The sequence below is a fragment of the Pogona vitticeps genome, chromosome 1 (genome assembly GCF_051106095.1).
Source record: "Pogona vitticeps strain Pit_001003342236 chromosome 1, PviZW2.1, whole genome shotgun sequence".
In the NCBI taxonomy this organism is placed as follows: domain Eukaryota; kingdom Metazoa; phylum Chordata; class Lepidosauria; order Squamata; family Agamidae; genus Pogona; species Pogona vitticeps.
Genome location: NC_135783.1, coordinates 120,077,580 through 120,095,505, shown reverse-complemented (window position 1 = coordinate 120,095,505; position 17,926 = coordinate 120,077,580). Strand labels below are relative to the sequence as shown.

General features: G+C 40.6%; 1 long non-coding RNA gene across 1 annotated transcript in view; it reads right to left on the bottom strand.

The window, feature by feature from the left end:
- The window catches only part of LOC140707323 (uncharacterized), a 56,706-nt gene extending 38,793 nt beyond the window's left edge, over window positions 1–17,913 (bottom strand). The window contains exons 1-2 of the long non-coding RNA XR_012087276.2: window positions 8,202–17,913; window positions 1,137–1,258 (exon numbers count right to left, since the gene is read on the bottom strand). This is a non-coding gene — a long non-coding RNA (uncharacterized LOC140707323). The remainder of the gene's footprint in view (window positions 1–1,136; window positions 1,259–8,201) is intronic.
- Window positions 17,914–17,926: the final 13 nt, after the last annotated feature.

The window sequence follows — 17,926 nt, the reverse complement described above, 5'->3', positions numbered from 1 at the left end:
CAAGATATTTGAGGAGTGGTTTCACCAGTTCTGTTCCCACAGTAAGTTCCCATGGCTGAGGAGGGATTTGAACCCAGGCCTCCTAAGTCCTAGTACCTTGATCTGTCCACCATACTGGATATCACTCTGGATATCATAGAACAATAGCCAAAAGTAGTAGTTGTTGTTTTTTTTAAAGTTCTGGCTAGGAAGCATTATGTTCCAAACTAAAAATACAAATCATTTGTGCCAAAAATTCTTTCCTAGTATTTCCAACTCTTTTCCAGAAAATCTTTACAATTTAAGTAGTGTCCCATCTGCATAAATATGCACAAACACTACCCAACTTTGGGGGGCGGGGGAGACTATTCATTTTTTTGTTTCATTCAAGTTTTGTGTGTGTGTGTGTGTATGTGTGTGTGTGTGTGTGTGTGTGTGTGTGTTTTGTGCCATAGTAAAGTTTTTTCACTCCCAGGTTTTAAAAGCCTATCAATGAATATAATATTTCCTTCCATAAAATACGCCAACGCCAACTCCAGTTTTGTCCAGTCAACCTATTTGGCTGGAAACGTAACCTCCTTCCACCACTATTATGCGATCCTGAATCTCCCAAATCTCAGACCAATAAGATGAAGGCGGCACACACGGCCTTCCTCCTTCTCACTTTGTTCTCACAACAACATATTCTGGTGAGAGGATTCCTACCACTGATCAGCATTAATTAATTTGTGCTTAATTAATCAATAGATCAAATAGCAAGCAATCATTCTGGGACTTGGCTTTCCATAGGACAGTATCCGTTCTTTCATCTCTGTATCAGATTGATGTTACAAGTTATATTATTCCTCCCAGATTCTGTCAAAAAGCTGTTTTGCTTTCATGGTAGCTTTGATCAGCTGACAATTGGAATCAACAGCTCTACTTGTTTGTATTTCTTCAACATGTGGATACTTCAACATATGGGTATGGGGGGTCTGCAAGGGAAGAGAGGAAGGGAAAGCCTGATGGCATGAGACACTGGGTTATATTAAACTAGATTTTGCCAGTAGGCTTCTCAAGAGCAGAGTGTAAAAGTGTCTGCATGTATATACAAAACACTGTACAACAGGCACTACTGGAGCACCAACAAAAATATGAAATTCACAGTGTGTGCTTACCAAATGGAGATCCATGCAAGTAGAATTATGTTTGCATGCATTAATAATGCAGTCATCAACGTCTTGGTCACATTTTTCTCCAGCATATCCAGGATTGCATAAGCAGTAGAAGCCATCAACCACTGCAATGTTTTTTTAAAAAAAGAAGACATTGTTAAGCACAATTGTACAGCTCTACAACAAAACACTCTAGTAAAGTTAAGATCAGTAATAAAAATGGGACCCTCTTCTCCCAAAATATGGAAGCCATCTAAAGTAGAAATGGGAAAAGAAAGAACCATATAGTAGGAAATTCTTCTCTCTAAGTATGGCTGACATTAAAACGTTCATATCACTACTAGTATCCCTGGGGGACTGGACTGATTATGAGGCAATGCAGGTTTGTCTGTGCTGCTCAATTTTGAACTACCAAGAAGTTCTGGAATGGCCTGCCATTTACAGTAGGCAGGGGCCTCTCTTGAGTGTTCAGACACCGATGTTATCTATTGTCTTTGGTTTCCAAGGTCAAAGAAGATGCCTTGTTAGTTAGGTAACTATCTTCTGCTGTGTTCACATAGGAGCAGACACACGCATCACCTTGGTGGTGCGTATTGTCTCACACAGCCACAGAGCACAGGGATACCGCAATTATTCAGGTTACGTATGATTACCAAAATCCCTTGGGATTGCTGAGGTTTTGGAATATAAAAGGGTGGATCATAAAGTCTGTCTCTCAGACGTTGGTTCTGAATTCTGTTCTCTTTGAGGGCTGTACTTTGGAATGTAAAGAACAGGAAGGCCACCTATTATTATTTCTACTGTTTCACTTTTCCCAAACTGTCTTCTCTAATAAACTTACTTTCTTAGAAATACCCTGAGGGCTAGTTGTTCCTAAAAGCCTTAATATTAAACCCAACTTCTTTGCGCCTCTCGACTCATTGCAAGTGAGTGAACTTTCTAGCTTCAGCCTCAGGAAACAGCGGTGACAATTAGAAACATACTTGTGGTTGGGGCTTTGGGAACTTATGTATTTATCCTAGTTACTCTCTGATAAAAGTTCATGAGGAAATGTCCTCTCTTTCATTAAGCAACCATCCGCTCAGCAGTGTACATCCTCCTTGACTTCTCATACTTGAATTAAAACTAAGGAGAAGACATTGTACAAAACGTATGATCCAGGGATGTTGGAATGTCTTTGAGTCCAATTCCCAAATTTGAGTCCACATCTTTGGTACCAAGTCCTGAGTCCCGATTAAAAATATGCCTCTTTTTCTCCAGCAAAAAAAGGAAGGAGGAAGCAGGTTCTAAAGTGTGAGTTGAGTCAGAATCGTTGGGGGGGGGGGGGGAGGAAGGGAAATAAACCAAAGCTGAGTTGCTGGTGCAACTTAAGTCCCAAGACTCAAGTCCCCATCGCTACTACTACTCCAGAAGCGTCTTTCACGTCAGGAAGTTCCAGTAGCCAGGGAGACTGTGAAGTGATGAGAAAGTGTGTAACAGAAATAAACAAAACACCAAAACGCTCAGAGATCTCTTAGGCACATTGCAATGATGAGGTAAATCGAAAAACACCACCAAGAAGAAATTCTAAAATGCTCTAAGAATACAGCAGAGAAGCCTGGATTCCTTCTTCCTAGGGGAAGGGATGTTGGGGGGAACTGGATGGCATATTTTGCAACAGAACTCTCATCTCATTTTCAGAGCTCCATGTAACACTACTCCCCTGACAGTGTGTACTGCGAAGAGCAGGTTTCTCATCATTTGCATTACAAACAAGAGCCTCATTCAAGCATTCGTATAAGAATTAAAATAAATATGTGAGGAGGGGAAAACATGCCACTTCTCTTTCAGACAAATAAAATGAAACTAAAACATATTCACCATCACTCCTCAGGAATTTAAAATTTGCGAAACCCTTGGGAAGGAGACCTAAGAAATGGCAACTGGAACAGAGACCTTGTTTCTGAGAAGACATCTCCATGAGAATATTTCTGAGATTCTAATTCCCCAGAAACAGAGCAGGCATTGCAGAATTTTGCTTGCTTGCTTGCTTGCTTGCTTGCTTGCAATAAGTCATAACTAGGTTCTCTGAGGTTTTACTCCACCCCTCACTTACTATGCAAAAGTATGCCAGAAGTAGAGTATGCTACCCAAAGCTGGCCTGTCTCCAAGCCTCCCACAATACTGGTCAGCAAGCCACTAATACCCCATTCCTGGCATCTGGCCTGGCCAATTTGGGAAGAAGGATCTTGGTTGGTCACAGTAACCCAAAAGAAAGGTCCCGCTTCACCACTGGGGTATGTGTGCCATTGCCACTGACATGGAGAAGGAGGAGCCTGCCACCAAGGGCTTTTTGACACTCTTTTGCCCATGGGAGGTCACAAGGCTACAAAAAAATTAGTTGCAACTACTGTATGTTTTATTCAATGGGAATATGTGTTAATTCAGTTAAATGGATGTTTGGGTTAAGTAAAATATTTCAACACGTTATGGAAAATGTACAAATATCAACATGAGCAGGGAAAACCCCTTACAATTCTATATGAAACAAGGATAGGAAGAAAACAGATGGGATTTGGAGAAGCTTAGCTGAACCACAACTGAGAGTTTTTTACATCCCTATAATGAGCCTTCCAAATCAAAACAATGAGAAGGACGTGAAGTAAAGAAATTAAAAGTGAGAGGGTTGTGTCAAAGCTATAGAATCTATGAGCCTGCATTATAAACCTCCCTGCCCCCATTTATTCATCCATCCTTTTTTCTACAAAAATGCAGCCACAAAAGCTCCAGATTTTCTACGCTACTGAGGGTAGAGGGAATTCTTAAATGTTTCCTCTCTGGAGACTGCCTTCCACACTAAAAGTCTCTCTGAACGTGTTTTTCCACTACATGGGAAAAGATACGTGAAGAACCCTTGATGATTTGCCTCTTTTTTATTTTATTTTTCATTTTTCAGCAAGAGCCAGAGAAAGAAACATCTATTTTTCTAGAGGTGCGATTTCCACACTGTGCCACTTTATTAAAAAGAAACTGCTCAAGAGCTTGAGTCTGACAGCCTTGATCAGCTTCTCTCATGTGCTTTCATGTTTCATTCCAAACCCCCTGAGCTAACAATCAGGCCTTCCTCTTTTTCATCATTAGTGATGTAAAAAGAGAAGGATCTTTAAAGAGCTACATCTATACAAGGGACCCAGTGACAGCAATGATTGCAGTTCTTACAGGCATAGATTTATTATAGCCTCACATAGGTCCCTGGGTTCTTCATTATCTCAGAGATTTACCATGTAATCTATGCTGTCACTCAGCCTCTGCACGTGTAACTGCTATTACTCTCATTAAATGCTTGGAGCCCTTTGTTCCAAGAGTATTTTCTCCCCAACTACAAGGAGACACTTGCATTTTTCTTAATTTGCCGTATTAAGCTATAACAACTAGAATACTCTGCCTCCTTTTTAAGTTCTAAATCAAACCTCACTACTTATTTACTCTAGAAAGGACTCGCATTGGGACCTGAAATATAAGATTCCAAGAAGGTTCATAAAATAATTTAATGGCATTTGTTGAATGGAAATTTAAGCAAATATGTGTTGCTGAGTCTTCATGTCCCCCTTCTCTCTCTCTCTCTCTCTCTCTCTCTGTGTGTGTGTGTGTGTGTGAGAGAGAGAGAGGGGGGGGGGGAGGAGGGAGAGAGAGAAAATGAATTTTGGTACAGATTAAAACATGATTTAACAGAAGTTTAAAATCAATCAGGCCAATGAAATGTTCACATAGACCTTACCAAACAACAGTAGAGGACTGAACAGTACAAGAAAATCACATAGCACATAGTAAAAGGGGGAGCGAATGAGAAAGAGAAAAAGAATCTCTGTCTTGATTCCTCTGAACTCCATCTTTCTTATTGATAGCTCAGTGGCTTAGGCATCTGCCTGCGGAGCCAGAGGCTGGGAGTTCGATTCCCCACTGTGGACTGGATTCAATTATCCAAAGGGTCCCTTCTAGCTCTGCAGTTCTAAGATTCGTATTCCTTTCCATCTTTCTTTCATATTGGGAAGTTACACTTTGAGTGCAATCATTACTAGCTGGGTTGGCCAAGGGCTGGCTTTGCGGGTACTAAGCCAACTAAGACACCTCACTCCCAGCATAGAAGTGCCAGAAATTACATAGGGCTATCCTGACCCTAGCGCTGTGGTGGCGCTGTGGGTTAAACCACGGAAGCCTCTGTGCTGCAAGGTTGGAAGACCAGCAGTTGTAAGATCGAATCCATGGAGTGAGCTCCCGTCGCTTGTCCTAGATCCTGCCAGCCCAGCAGTTCGAAAGCATGTAAATGCGATTAGAAAAATAGGTACCACCATGGTGGAAAGGTAATGGCATTCCGTGTCTAGTTGCGCTGGCCACGTGATCATGGAAAATGTCTATGGACAAACGCTGGCTCTATGGCTTGGAAACAGGGATGACACTGGACTAAATGTCAAGGGGAACCTTTACCTTTATTTTACCTGACCCTACCCTAACATTATGCCCACACTGTGGCTTAAATCTGGGCAGTCGAGTTTGTAACTCCTCTTCCTCACTGCTCCTCCCCTTCTCTATCCTCCCCTCCCCCATTTTCTATCTGTGTACTTTCATAAGAACAGTTGTAGTTTCTTAAATGTATGTGTTCCTCCCTTGACTAACTTGACTTTGTATGTTTTTTTTTTAAGTTGGGAAGACTTCTAAACTCTTAAAACAATTAAAAACATTTTAAAGCATGTGTTCTGTTTTGTTTGTGTTTTGTCTCTCTCTGAAACATACTGCAAGTCTTCAGGTGTATAAGATGCATTTCTTTTAGCAATAAGATTTCATAGGCAGAGCCCTTCACATTGAGGATGCTGGATTATTTTCCAGGTTCCTATTAACACAATTCTTATAGGGCCTAGCTTGAATTGGCACATGTCAAGAAGAGGAGGACCCAAATTTTCTTGCCTCTTTGAATTGCTGATGGAGTGGCCTAGCTTCCTCTCTTGCCTCAAACACATAAACTATGCTGTTGCCAGGCGACAGCTGATGGGGGGTGGTGAAGTGACTGAAGTGGCTTCTCAGCAGATAGGAGGACCGCCTGCTCCCCATTTCTGTCTCACTGCAGTCTAATGAAATGGTTCCTGTGAGATGGTGGTTGATGGACAGAAGAGCATAATGAAGCTGGCCACCGCCAGTACTGTGAACCTCCCTGCCCTTTACAGGAAGATGACCATTCCCAGCAAGCAAATGACTCAAGATTTTTTTTAAAAAACCCACCCTTAAGAACATTGCTTGTCAACATTCTTAAGTATGCTATGCTGCTGCTTCATAAATATTGTCAGAAATATCCTGGAATGTATCGCACATCCATATTAACGAATGGTCTGAGTTGAATTCTGAGGGGAATTAGATCTGAGTGTGAGAAAAACATTTAGAAGATGAACATACACACTACTAGGAATCTCTTGGCGCAGTGGTTAAACTTCTGTACTGCAGCCAAAATTCTGCCCATGATCCAGGTGCAATCCCAGGTAGCTGGCTTGAGGTTCACTCAACCTTCCATCCTTCTGAGGTGGGTAAACTGAGTGCTCATCTTGCTGCGGGCAGGGTTAAAGTGCAGCCTGCATAACTAAATTGGTAACTGCTCAGCAACTGCTTTAAGTGCTATGGAGCTGGATATAAGCAACAAACTTTGCTTTTTTTGCTTTTAGAGTCTAGATCATAGCCAAGCAGAGTAAGCATGGTTTTGACAATCCCACAAGTTTCCATGGCCACACAGGGATTCAAACCCAGGTCTCCTGAGTCCTAGCCTGCCACTTTATTCACTCACTACACCACACTGAGTATCTCATTCACATGGAAGCCTGAAACATAAAACATAAGGAAAAAACAGAAAATAATACTATTGTATATATCCTCTTAGATACAATATTACCTATGTGAGAGCTAACATTGAAGAGAGATCTGAAGGAATCCAAATAATAAACAAGAGGAAGGGAGAAGATGACTTAGAGTAGACAATCTATGGCCTTCCAACTGTTGTTGTGCTGTTGAGTTCTTATGATCTTTCATTATTGGCTATGCCAGCTAGGGCACCTGGGAACTGGAGTCCAATCACATCTGCCCCGACCACAACTCACTTCTGATATATAAAGCACTTCAAGTCTCTTCAGCTGAATGCATGAAAAAAAAAAAAAACCTCTCCAGTTCCATGCATAAAAGTCTGAATGTAGGATCATGGAAGGTGGAGAGGGCCTCGCTAGCTGCAGTCACACTTCCATGGATTCCAGCAAAATGTGAAGGACATGATTGAAAATAGGCCTTGCATTCTCTTACAATCGTAATCCTTGGATCTACTGTAACTGTACTCCAAATTTTGAAATGGAAACCTGAGGGAGTCATAGAACTCTACTGAACATTTGTCTTTATCCACAGCCACAGAAGTAAAATTTCATAGCCTGAACAGTCAGGTTTCCTTTGCTTATCATGCTGATGGAAACTTAGCCGTAATATGCAATTTCTCCCCAAGAAGCTTTCCTGAAACAGATATGAAGCCCGACACCTGATAGGCATACCAAGGGTTAACAGTAATCAGGACACAAAAATTCTTCCCCATCAAGTTGCAGTGAACTAGAACCCTGGTCTTTCATTTGCACAATCTCATTTAAACAGAACATTCATACATATTTGTTAAACTCCTTGCAAACATTGCCTCATTGCTCAGCGGAGCCTCATTTTAAAGCACCTGAAAATTACTCACCATCAAATATATTGCACAAAAGGCATTCCGGCTAATTGAAGCATCAGAAGAGACAACTTGAAAATCTCATTAGAATTTCTCATTAGCTGCAGTTGTGACCTCTGGAAACATTAACCTCTGTGCCAGAAAATGAGATGTTTTGGCAAATGCCCTTTCCTTCATGAATAGGAAAAAGGCTTCTCGGCCTTTTGGCGAAGATCAAGTGTTCTGCAGGATGCAGAACTGCAGCCAAGGCGGCACGTATATTAGCCAGGTGGTCTCCCCTAAAAGGACTCAGATTCTGCTATACTAGCATGCTCTTCATGAAAAGGAGTAACAAAAACTGAACTCACCATCGTAGCAATATCCATGGAGGCAAGGGTTCGAATGGCACTCATTGATGTTGATCTCACAGCGAGGGCCTGTGAAGCCCTTTCTACACTGGCATTGGAATCCAAGGGGAAAAGCAGCCAAGTCCATCTCTTTCAGACACACGGCTCCATTCTCACAGGGATTTCCCCCCTCACAGGGCCTGAATTCACAATTAAAGCCTGGAAGAAAACGGAAAGGAAAGCTAACTCTGCTTAATTTTTTAATTGGTCCCTGTTGCCTAGCTCATGCCATACATTGTTCCAGCATGCGGCTCTCTTTTCTAATCCCCCTTTTTTCTTTTATAAACAAAATACATGCAGAGCTTGGGGGGGGGGTTAATTCTGGAACCAGAAAATAACTGCTCTCTCAGGTAGTGCATTGATAAGAACCAATCCCAACTACAGCAGACTCACTGAATCAAAGGGATTTAAATATGTAATAATTGAGGTACCATCCAGCAATTCATTCACTGGATCTATGCTGAGACTAGTAAGTGAATTCAAGCCACAGAGTTTTCATTTGATTTGCCCAAAGAACCTATGGATTAAGGCTTCTTTTGTGTCCAGCCTAAGCATGCTCAAGCAAAGCAAACAAGCACCTGAATTGCACAGGTTCACTCTGATTCTCAAAGCAGGTTTAAAAAAAAAAGACATGCTAAAGTAAAGTTCATGCAAAGAGGCAAGCTTAGGGGGTCACATGCAAGCATATTTGCAAAATGCCAACACTGAAAAACACCACTGCTAAGAACAGAGAAGTTTGGTTCCTATTTTTTTCAAGAAATTGAGCCTAATTTCTACTTTCCAAATCCAAATTAATGTGTGACCTAAAACACAATTTTTGCACCTCTGTTGATTAAGCAGTTCTCTGATAAAAATAAGTACATAGGGATTCTGCCTAGAGATCAGTTAGGCCCCATTTTTAGACTTTCTAGATCTCAGGGCATCAAGTAAAATTTTGGGGAATCAGCATGCTTCTCTGGGTCTCTATGCAGAGAAAAGGGGGACAAATCTCAGTGTGATTTTCCTGGAAGATGAGGAAAATTGCTTTTCATTTGTGAAATCTTTTTAAAGCCCTAGGTACCTTTCTCTACCCATTCTCATCTGGAACTGAGTTTCACTTCTCCAAAGTAGGTGATTGTGGGTCTGTTGTGCTTGCTTCAATGTCACCCTTATCTGACACCCTTCTGGGGTCTCCTGTGACTTTACTAGGACCCACCCACAGGTTTCAGATTTTGCCCTGAAATTTCAGGGACTGCGATGCTGCCGACTGGCAGCCTTAACCTACCTTGATATCTTCTAGTAACGGGTTGGTGGGATGGGGCTGCTAGGAATTAAATCACTCAACTTAAGAAGATTGTTTGAGAAGACTGCCATTATGGAACGTGGTCAACGCTTATCCTAGTGGATATACACTTTCTTACTTCTCCCGAGGAACTGAAGTTATCACGGCCAAGGAACATGGTTGTTGTAACATAAGGAAAGTTCTGAAAAGAGTATTTGATCTGTGCAAGCCACTTTTAGTTTATTCATATTAAATTAAATTCTGAGAAGGCTACTTGAAATTTTGCTGGCACATGAACCACCCCCCTCCAAAGACTGAACAGAAAAACTCTGAATAATAATTTTGCTTGCTGGAAGTGAGGACAAGTATATGTGGATTCATCTCATATTTTATGGATCTGTCCTAAGCATGGACTCATATTTTAAATAGAATGGAACATATAACAGGAGTTAGACTGAGGCAAGATCTATTATTGATACTGTTTAATTATGCAGCAGATGTCTATAATATAAATAAGGCTCTTCTTATTGTTAATTTATTTATTGCAGCAAAAATTATTTTGGCAGGCTATTGGGCTACAACTTCAACTGCAAGCACCAGAGAATGGTTATTTAAAAGTTTAGAATTACCTTATGTGGAAATACTAATGGAGCTGAAGAAACAGACAAATGAATTACTCTGTTTTTCATTATGTTAGTTTCATTTCATTACATTTTGAAGTGTGTGTTGGTGATGTACGCTGGTTATGTTTATTTGTAGAGGATAATAATTGGACTACTGGTTTAGTCCTTATTGCACAGAGACAGTTTCTTAGTTGTTTGATTCCCAAATGACTGTTGGGTTATAAATAGAAGTTATTCTCTCTCCATCCCTGAACAAGGCAAATTGAGGAACGGAATGGGAAAGAACATAGATGTGGTGTTAGCGTCCATGAAATGGGTAAGCTTGGTGTTGTTCCAGTGCAATGTGTCTGGAAGGGAAGGATTTGCCCGTTGCACACTGTTGCCTGAGTGTACTCACAATGTTTTCCCACTCTTTGGGGAGGCTCCTGTCATGATCCCCCACTGTACACAAAAATTAGTAGATATGGGACCACCCTTGTGCAGTGTTAGATGGATTGATGGTGCCTCACAAAACAAGTGCATTTTGAATTCAGTTCACTGGGATTTGAGGTAGATCTAGCTTTCTAAAGAAATGGATTTAAAAGATCTAATGAGATAGAGCTTTCCCTGCAGATTTTTTTAAAAAAAAAAACATTGAACCTCAAACTTAAAAATTAAAACAACAACACAAACAACAACCCCTTAGCATCTCTGTGATTTACGGGTAACAAGAAATAAGTAAATTAGATTTCCACTTTAGTCAAAGCATAATGCAATAGGAAAAAAAATCAAGTATCAAAGCACTCCTGGTGGATAAAAACCTAATTAAAAAGAAGCTGACATACTCCCTAGTGAACTCTACTTGTTATTATTTAGCAAAATAATTTTAATAGGGAAAAAAGTTAATAGCATCAAATCTCCGGGTACTACTTATTACTAGAATACCATTATTCTCATTTTCAATATTATCCCACATATTGCTTCAGTGAGACATATTTCCTGTTTTATTACCTTTTAGTAGTTTTACTATTGCATTCTCACTGCATAAATGAAACATCTGTTTTTATAATTGTGAGTTTCTCTCAAGGAATCCTGGGACTTGTAGTTGTATGGTAGGACTTGTTGGATTAGTCTTCAGATGAAAATACATCCATCAGGATTATTAATGGTTATCCAAATCATTTTAAATTTTCCAGAAGAGTCACACTCTAAGGAGCAACTTTTAAAAATTCAGTGAATACCATAATATAACACAATTCCTTCTATGAAAATTCTCTGTTCTTCCAAGAGGTACATTGGATTCATACACAGAAATTCATTATTTACTCATAACAGAACAACTGGTTGCACCTCAGCCCCTCTTGTGAGATGTCAGACCAACTGTGTACTTTACTTGAGGAGACATATGGATCCCTTTAGCTTCTTGAATTCTTTATAGCACAGTTACATACATGTTCACTTAGGGGCTATGTTCAATGGAGCTTACTTCTATCATTGTCATTATTAAAAACACCAAACATAGTCAATCATAGTTATAAAAACATTGACTGGTATTATATAACAGATAAAAGTTTCAGACGAAATAATATTGGTGCAGTATGTATGCTGTTCCCAATGTTGTCATTTTTATTGCTCTCATTATGTTATTTCTGAAATCTGCAACTGCTTATAGTACTGGGTGAAATTTCTTGATATTGTTCCCAAAGACCCGATGACGATGAGGACCTCAGAAGTGCGTTTCATCCACAAGCTTACGTACTTCCGCTGTTTTTGTTTCTCCCCGCAAGGGACCAAAGAAGGCTCGCAACAGACAAAACTATAAGACAAACGGCGTTTTAAAATGTTATATAAATATCATGATTAAAAACAATTAAACCTAAATTAAGATTAAAAATCAAGATTAAAAACAATTTTAAAAAACATTTTAAAATGTCGATGTTAAAAACAGCTTTACAGCCTCAAATTAAAAAAAAAAAGCATCTGTCTTGTTCTGTATTGGATAATGTTGTTTAGAACCCCCCAGCTGAGCAGAATGTCTGATGTGAGCCAAGCAAGTGGATGCATTTCCCCCACTTCTGCCTGGGCAGCATCACCAACTTGCTGCAGTTCAAGGTCCAAAATCCTTCTAAGAGAAATTCTAAATAAGAGGCAAAGCAACTCCTGCAGATTGGAGGGAAGCCTTGGAATGTATGTAATTATATTTATTTTATGAACAGATGTTAAAACCATGCTTCATCAAAAGATAACGTGGCAGTCTAAAATATGAAAAATAAATATCCTCATCTTTCTTTATTTGTATCCGAGTGTTGCACAATTTAAAATTATGGATATATATGAAATATTGGTTAAATTAAAAAGAAGTGGGCTACTTCAAGAGAGTTATCTCAGCCATTTGCTAGATCTTTTGTACATATGGTAAATATGCAGGATAGCTCGGTGGTTTAGATGTCTGGCTGTGGACCAGAAGTTGGTAGTTTGATTCCCCGCTGTGCTTCCTTGACAAAGGCTGGACTTGATAATTCCTAAGGTCCCTTCTAGCTGTTCATTTCTAAGATAAGATAAAGTACATGCATGTAAGTGTCGCACTGATTGTGTTTCTCCACAGTCACAGAAAATTTGTCCTGTATCCAAATAGCCCCATTTTACTTGATTATTGCTTACTTTTCTTACTTCACTTCAAATTCTCTTAAGTGACTTCCAGGTAGTCCAGCTACAGTATTGTCTTGGCAGGAGAAACTATTCAACATTCATCCATTTGGCAAGGTGTGTTGTTTTTTTTTTTCATTGGTTTAGCCTAATCTCTTCTGGTTTAATATTTAGACCTTGAGATGTGTGCAGAAAACTCTTCCCTGATTTTGGTCATTGTCTAGGAGCTTGGTGTCCATGAAGCGGGTGGGTTTGATGTTATATTACCTTATTCATTATTTGCTAGCATCTCTCAATATACTTTTGCAGCTAAATAATAGACTTTTTCGGTGGGGATAGGTGTCAAGCAGCCAGTAATAATCCTGCATGGTTCATTAAGAGCTACATTAACCTGTTTGGCATGTGCTGATTTGTACCATACAGCACTCCACATATTCTGCTGTGGAGTAACAGAGGGACAAAACTGTTGTTCTTGTTTTGTGTGGATATTCTGCTGGCAACTTTCTGTTTGGTGTTTAGACATGCTTTTTGTAAGTCAGGGTTTGATCCAGACTGATGCCCAAATACTTTGGGGTAGGGCAATGTTCCAAAACCTTGCCTTACCCAGGGTTTTAAAGGGTTTGGTATCATTCAAGTGTTTTTTATAATACAGTATGAGGAAAGATCTTCTAATGCAGAGGTCAGCTAGTGTTCAATGGCCTCAAACATCAGCATAGATGAAAGTCCTGGAGTATGGGAATGTCTGTTGATCAGCTGTGTAAATGTTAAAAAAAATGGTGTCAGGGTACTACCCTTCAGGAGATTTTTAAATAATACCCCCACATTTCAGGCACTTGCCATACACCGGGGGGGGGGGGGGAGAGGGAGAAAATTGTGCCTTAAGTTCTATTACTTTTTGTAACTGAAAGACAGTTCTGTTTTAGCCAACACAGTGTGTCAGTAAGGGATTTTCATGGCAGATTTTAGGCAAATGATGCAGACGTTGGAGGGTCCTCAGACCTCAAACAGCGTGGCTGGCTTTTGCCCTCAACCCGGGATATCGCAAGACAGCTTATGCCCTTAGGGACTTTTGAATGGGCTGAGGGGAAAGGCAGGTTATTTAAGGGCTTTCCCCTCTTGGACCGTTCTCTTCTTTTTTTGGGCACCCACCCGCCTTCCCTCCCTATTTCTAGTGTGAGTTTTTCTGGTCACCTTTAAGGGGCCGGATAGAAATTTTTGACCTTCATCCTGATTGGCTCTTGGATGAGGGGATTTTTTTGCCTATCCCACACTGGAAGAGGGCTGTTGGCAATTTGGTGGTAAAAATTTTTGTTCTGGTCGCACAGGCGGGTAGTGCAGAAATAACAGGTATTTTTGGTGTGTCTCACTGTATGTTTAAGTAAGCCAACAGTGCATCCGACCTCCTGGCACTGCGGATCTTGCAATTACAGTACCTGGGGGGGGGCACTTCCGGACCAACAGTCAGCTAAAGATGGCTTGAGGTGTGGGGGTGTTTACTAGCGGCTGACCAGGTTTCTGCTGTCTTTAGACTGCTGGAACCTGGGGTCGAGGACTCGTCCATTTGTTCAGCAAGGGGTATTTAGATACCCCTGTCATTTACCTGTTTCCGCACTACAGCAGCCCTATCTTTTGCCAATTGAACCGCAAATTTGAATTTGATATTTGTCTTAATAAAGTGTGGCCCATATTCAACCCACATCACTGTCTCACATCTTTATTCTGGGGTTGGGAGGGCAATCACAACGGCCAGAAGCATATGTGATATATTCCAGTTGTCTGCAAGATGACCACATTCAAGGAGGCACTGGAATTCTCAGTGGTCTCAGGAAACACAAGAAGTATACTTGAAACCCAGCCCCAAGTTGTAGCCACAACCCTAGCCCTACTGCTAATACTCAATGAAACTCTGTTGGGAAAACAATAAAATTAATCCAGAAAACAATAAATTAAAAAAAAAACCTGGTGCATGAAGACAAACAGTACTTAATCTTCCCTCTTCAAACAATTGAAACACTAAAGACCATGATTGCTTATTGATTTGGTAGATATTTATAATGGAATTTTCTGCCTAGCAGAGGCTCATGACATGCCAAGACCATAAAAAAACAAGAAGCAAAATATTTCAAAACCATACATATTCTTTTTTTAAGTATTAAAATCAACAAGTTGCAAAGTACTAAACACGTAGGTCAGAATCCAATTCACTCATATGACTGCCTAACAGTAATTGTGTGCTTCCACGCCTCAAATACTGTGGTTGCATCTCATCTAGAACCAGTTGAAGCATCAGATGAGCAACTGCCTGCTGTGGTTATGCAGGGAAAATGATCAGAGGGAGCGACCATTTCACGTTTGCCCTTATTTGCATGTAAAAAAAGTGTCAAAATGATTGTGACCTACAAATTTGACAGAACATGGCAACCTCTACTACTCCCCTAAAAGAGGACAAAGAAAGGGCTAATTTCATGTCCTAGTAGAGGGATTTCCTCAGCTATGGTGGTGTTGCTGAAAAGGCCCATCAATCTTTTGCCCCTTTTAACCAGCTGCAATATGGACTAGCTGTTAATTTAAGTCTATTCTCGTCCCAATTTTCACTTGTTCAGCAACACGGTATTTTCACGGGTGTTTTTCATCAAGATTTTGACTGACTGACTGGCCTTGACCATTCTTATCAGAATGTCAAGCCCTTGAGCTTTTTAAAATCAATTTTTAAAGACCACAAACTGCTTTGAAAGGTTGTGTGTAATAACTGATGTTTTTGTTAACCTAAAGATCAAACATACATCCCAAGTGTATGGAGGAAGTCAAATAGTATGGAGCTATGCTAACATGCACTGGATTATGGAGAAAGCCAGAGAGTTCCAGGGAAAAAAAATCTACTTCTGCTTCATTGACTACACAAAAGCCTTTGACTGTGTGGACCACAACAAATTATGGCAAATTCTTAAAGAAATCGGAGTGCCTGACCACCTTATCTATCTCCTGAGAAATCTATATGTGGGACAGGAAGCAACAGTTAGAACTGGATATGCAACAACTGAATGCTGCATTTTGTGTTCCACAACAGGTATATATTGGAACAGGTATATATTGGAATCACAAAATGCAGCATTCACATCAGAATCAAAGAACATGAGAGACACTGCAGACTAAAACACCCGGAAAAATCAGCAGTAGCTGAACATGCCCTAAAACAAGCTGGACATGAAATTCTATTTCAAAATACTGAAGTACTGGACAACACCAGCAATCATTATGTTAGACAGCACAGGGAACCCTTTGAAATCCATAAACATCAACACAACTTTAACAAAAAGGAAGAAGGCCTAAAACTAAACACGGCCTGGCTACCAGTACTGAAAAATACAGCATGTAAAAAGTCAACGAACTCTACCCAGCCACAAGGAACAGGAATCACTGCACAAAAATACTAGCTAACAACACCCATCAATCACAGTGACAGATAATCTCTCCCCCCCTTATCACAACAAAAAAACACGCTGATCACCCTATCTCCTGAAAAAAAAGACAAAAGCTGTTCCCACAGCTATAAATACTCAACTATCCAACAAACAGCAACAGAGCATGGACAGAGTTCCTACTCCAGTCCTCTGAAGATGCCGGCCACAGAGACTGGCGAAACGTCAGGAAGAACAACTTTCAGAACACGGCCAAAGAACCCAAAAAACCCACAACAACCATCAGATCTCGGCCATGAAAGTCTTCGAGAATACAGTACATTTAACTAGCCAAGTTTGCCAAGGGCCAGCTGAGCTGACAGAGGCCATCTAAGGCTGGAAATTATTTGAGATTACCCTGCCCATGCTTGCCTTAATGTCAGCATAGTGGCTGTGAGGAGAGATGGGCACAAGCCATCAGTTGAGGGGTTTGTGCTGGTTCGTCTGTCAGTCCAACAGGCATTCCGCAGTTCTGACCCTCACCTCCTCTGGCAGGCGCCCACTCAGAGGCAACACCAAGAAGATGCAGGGCAAGGAAGGTGGGGCACTGCCCCGAGAGAGTGACCACCAGAGGAGGCAGGGCTCAGAACCATGGAACATCTGCACTAGAAGACTTTTGTTTAAAAAGACCTTCATAGTCCCACTGTATTAGATAATTACTGGCCAGTGTCCCTTTTTGGGTGTGGTGGCATCTCAGCTGTAGAAGTTACTGGGTGATACAGATTTATTTAGATCCATTTCCAGAACAGAGATAGCTTTGGTCACCTAGATCAATGACTTATGCCAGGAAATTGACAGTGGGAGTGTGCCCCTGTTGCTTCTGCTAGACCTCTGAGCAGTTTTCAATACCACCAACCATGGTATTTTTGGCAAGCTCTTTTCTGGGATGATTTTTGGAAGTACTATCTTACAGTAGTTCCAATCCTTCCTGGATGGCCAAACTCAGAAGGTGTCGGCAGAGGAATCTTGTTAGACACCCTGGACATTGTTGTCTCCCAAGCATCTTTATCTCCTCATCTAAATCCAAGGATGCTGTTTCAATTCTAGATCAGTGTCTGCTGTCAATAATAGATAGGAGGAGGGAAAATAAACTGAAACCTATTCCAGACAAGACAGAAGGGTTCCTGGTCAATCAAAATGGCAAATCAGGGGATTAGGGATATAACCTGTGCTGTACAGTTTTAATTGTTGTAAACCACCTTGGGTCCCCTATGGGTAGAAAGGAGGCATATGAATTATATAAAATAGATGAGCAACTCATCAAGTGCTCCTATATTTTTGGTACTTCATGCAAGAAAGCACCACTTATCACTTTTTCCAATAATGCATGTGTTGGAAACACACACACACACACACACACACACAGAGAGAGAGAGAGAGAGAGAGAGAGAGAGAGAGAGAGAGAGAGAGAGTTGAAAATGCACAAAATCTCCCTGAGATGGAAAACATGACAGACAAAACCTTTTTTTTCATTGCCTTGTTTTGCTGCATGAGACCAGAACAAACTAAGATTTGCATTCCAAGAATTTGTCTGTATATCCCATTTAAAAATGTTCTGCGCATGGTCTGTAAATGGTTCTGTAAATGTAGTTCTCCATGGAGCAAAATTAAGAGATTGAAAGAACCAGGCTCTTTCATGGCCTACTTTAAATAAATGATATCATTTTTCTGACCCTGTATGCTTCTTCGCTAGCTTATGCTTTGCTGAGCAACTGGTTG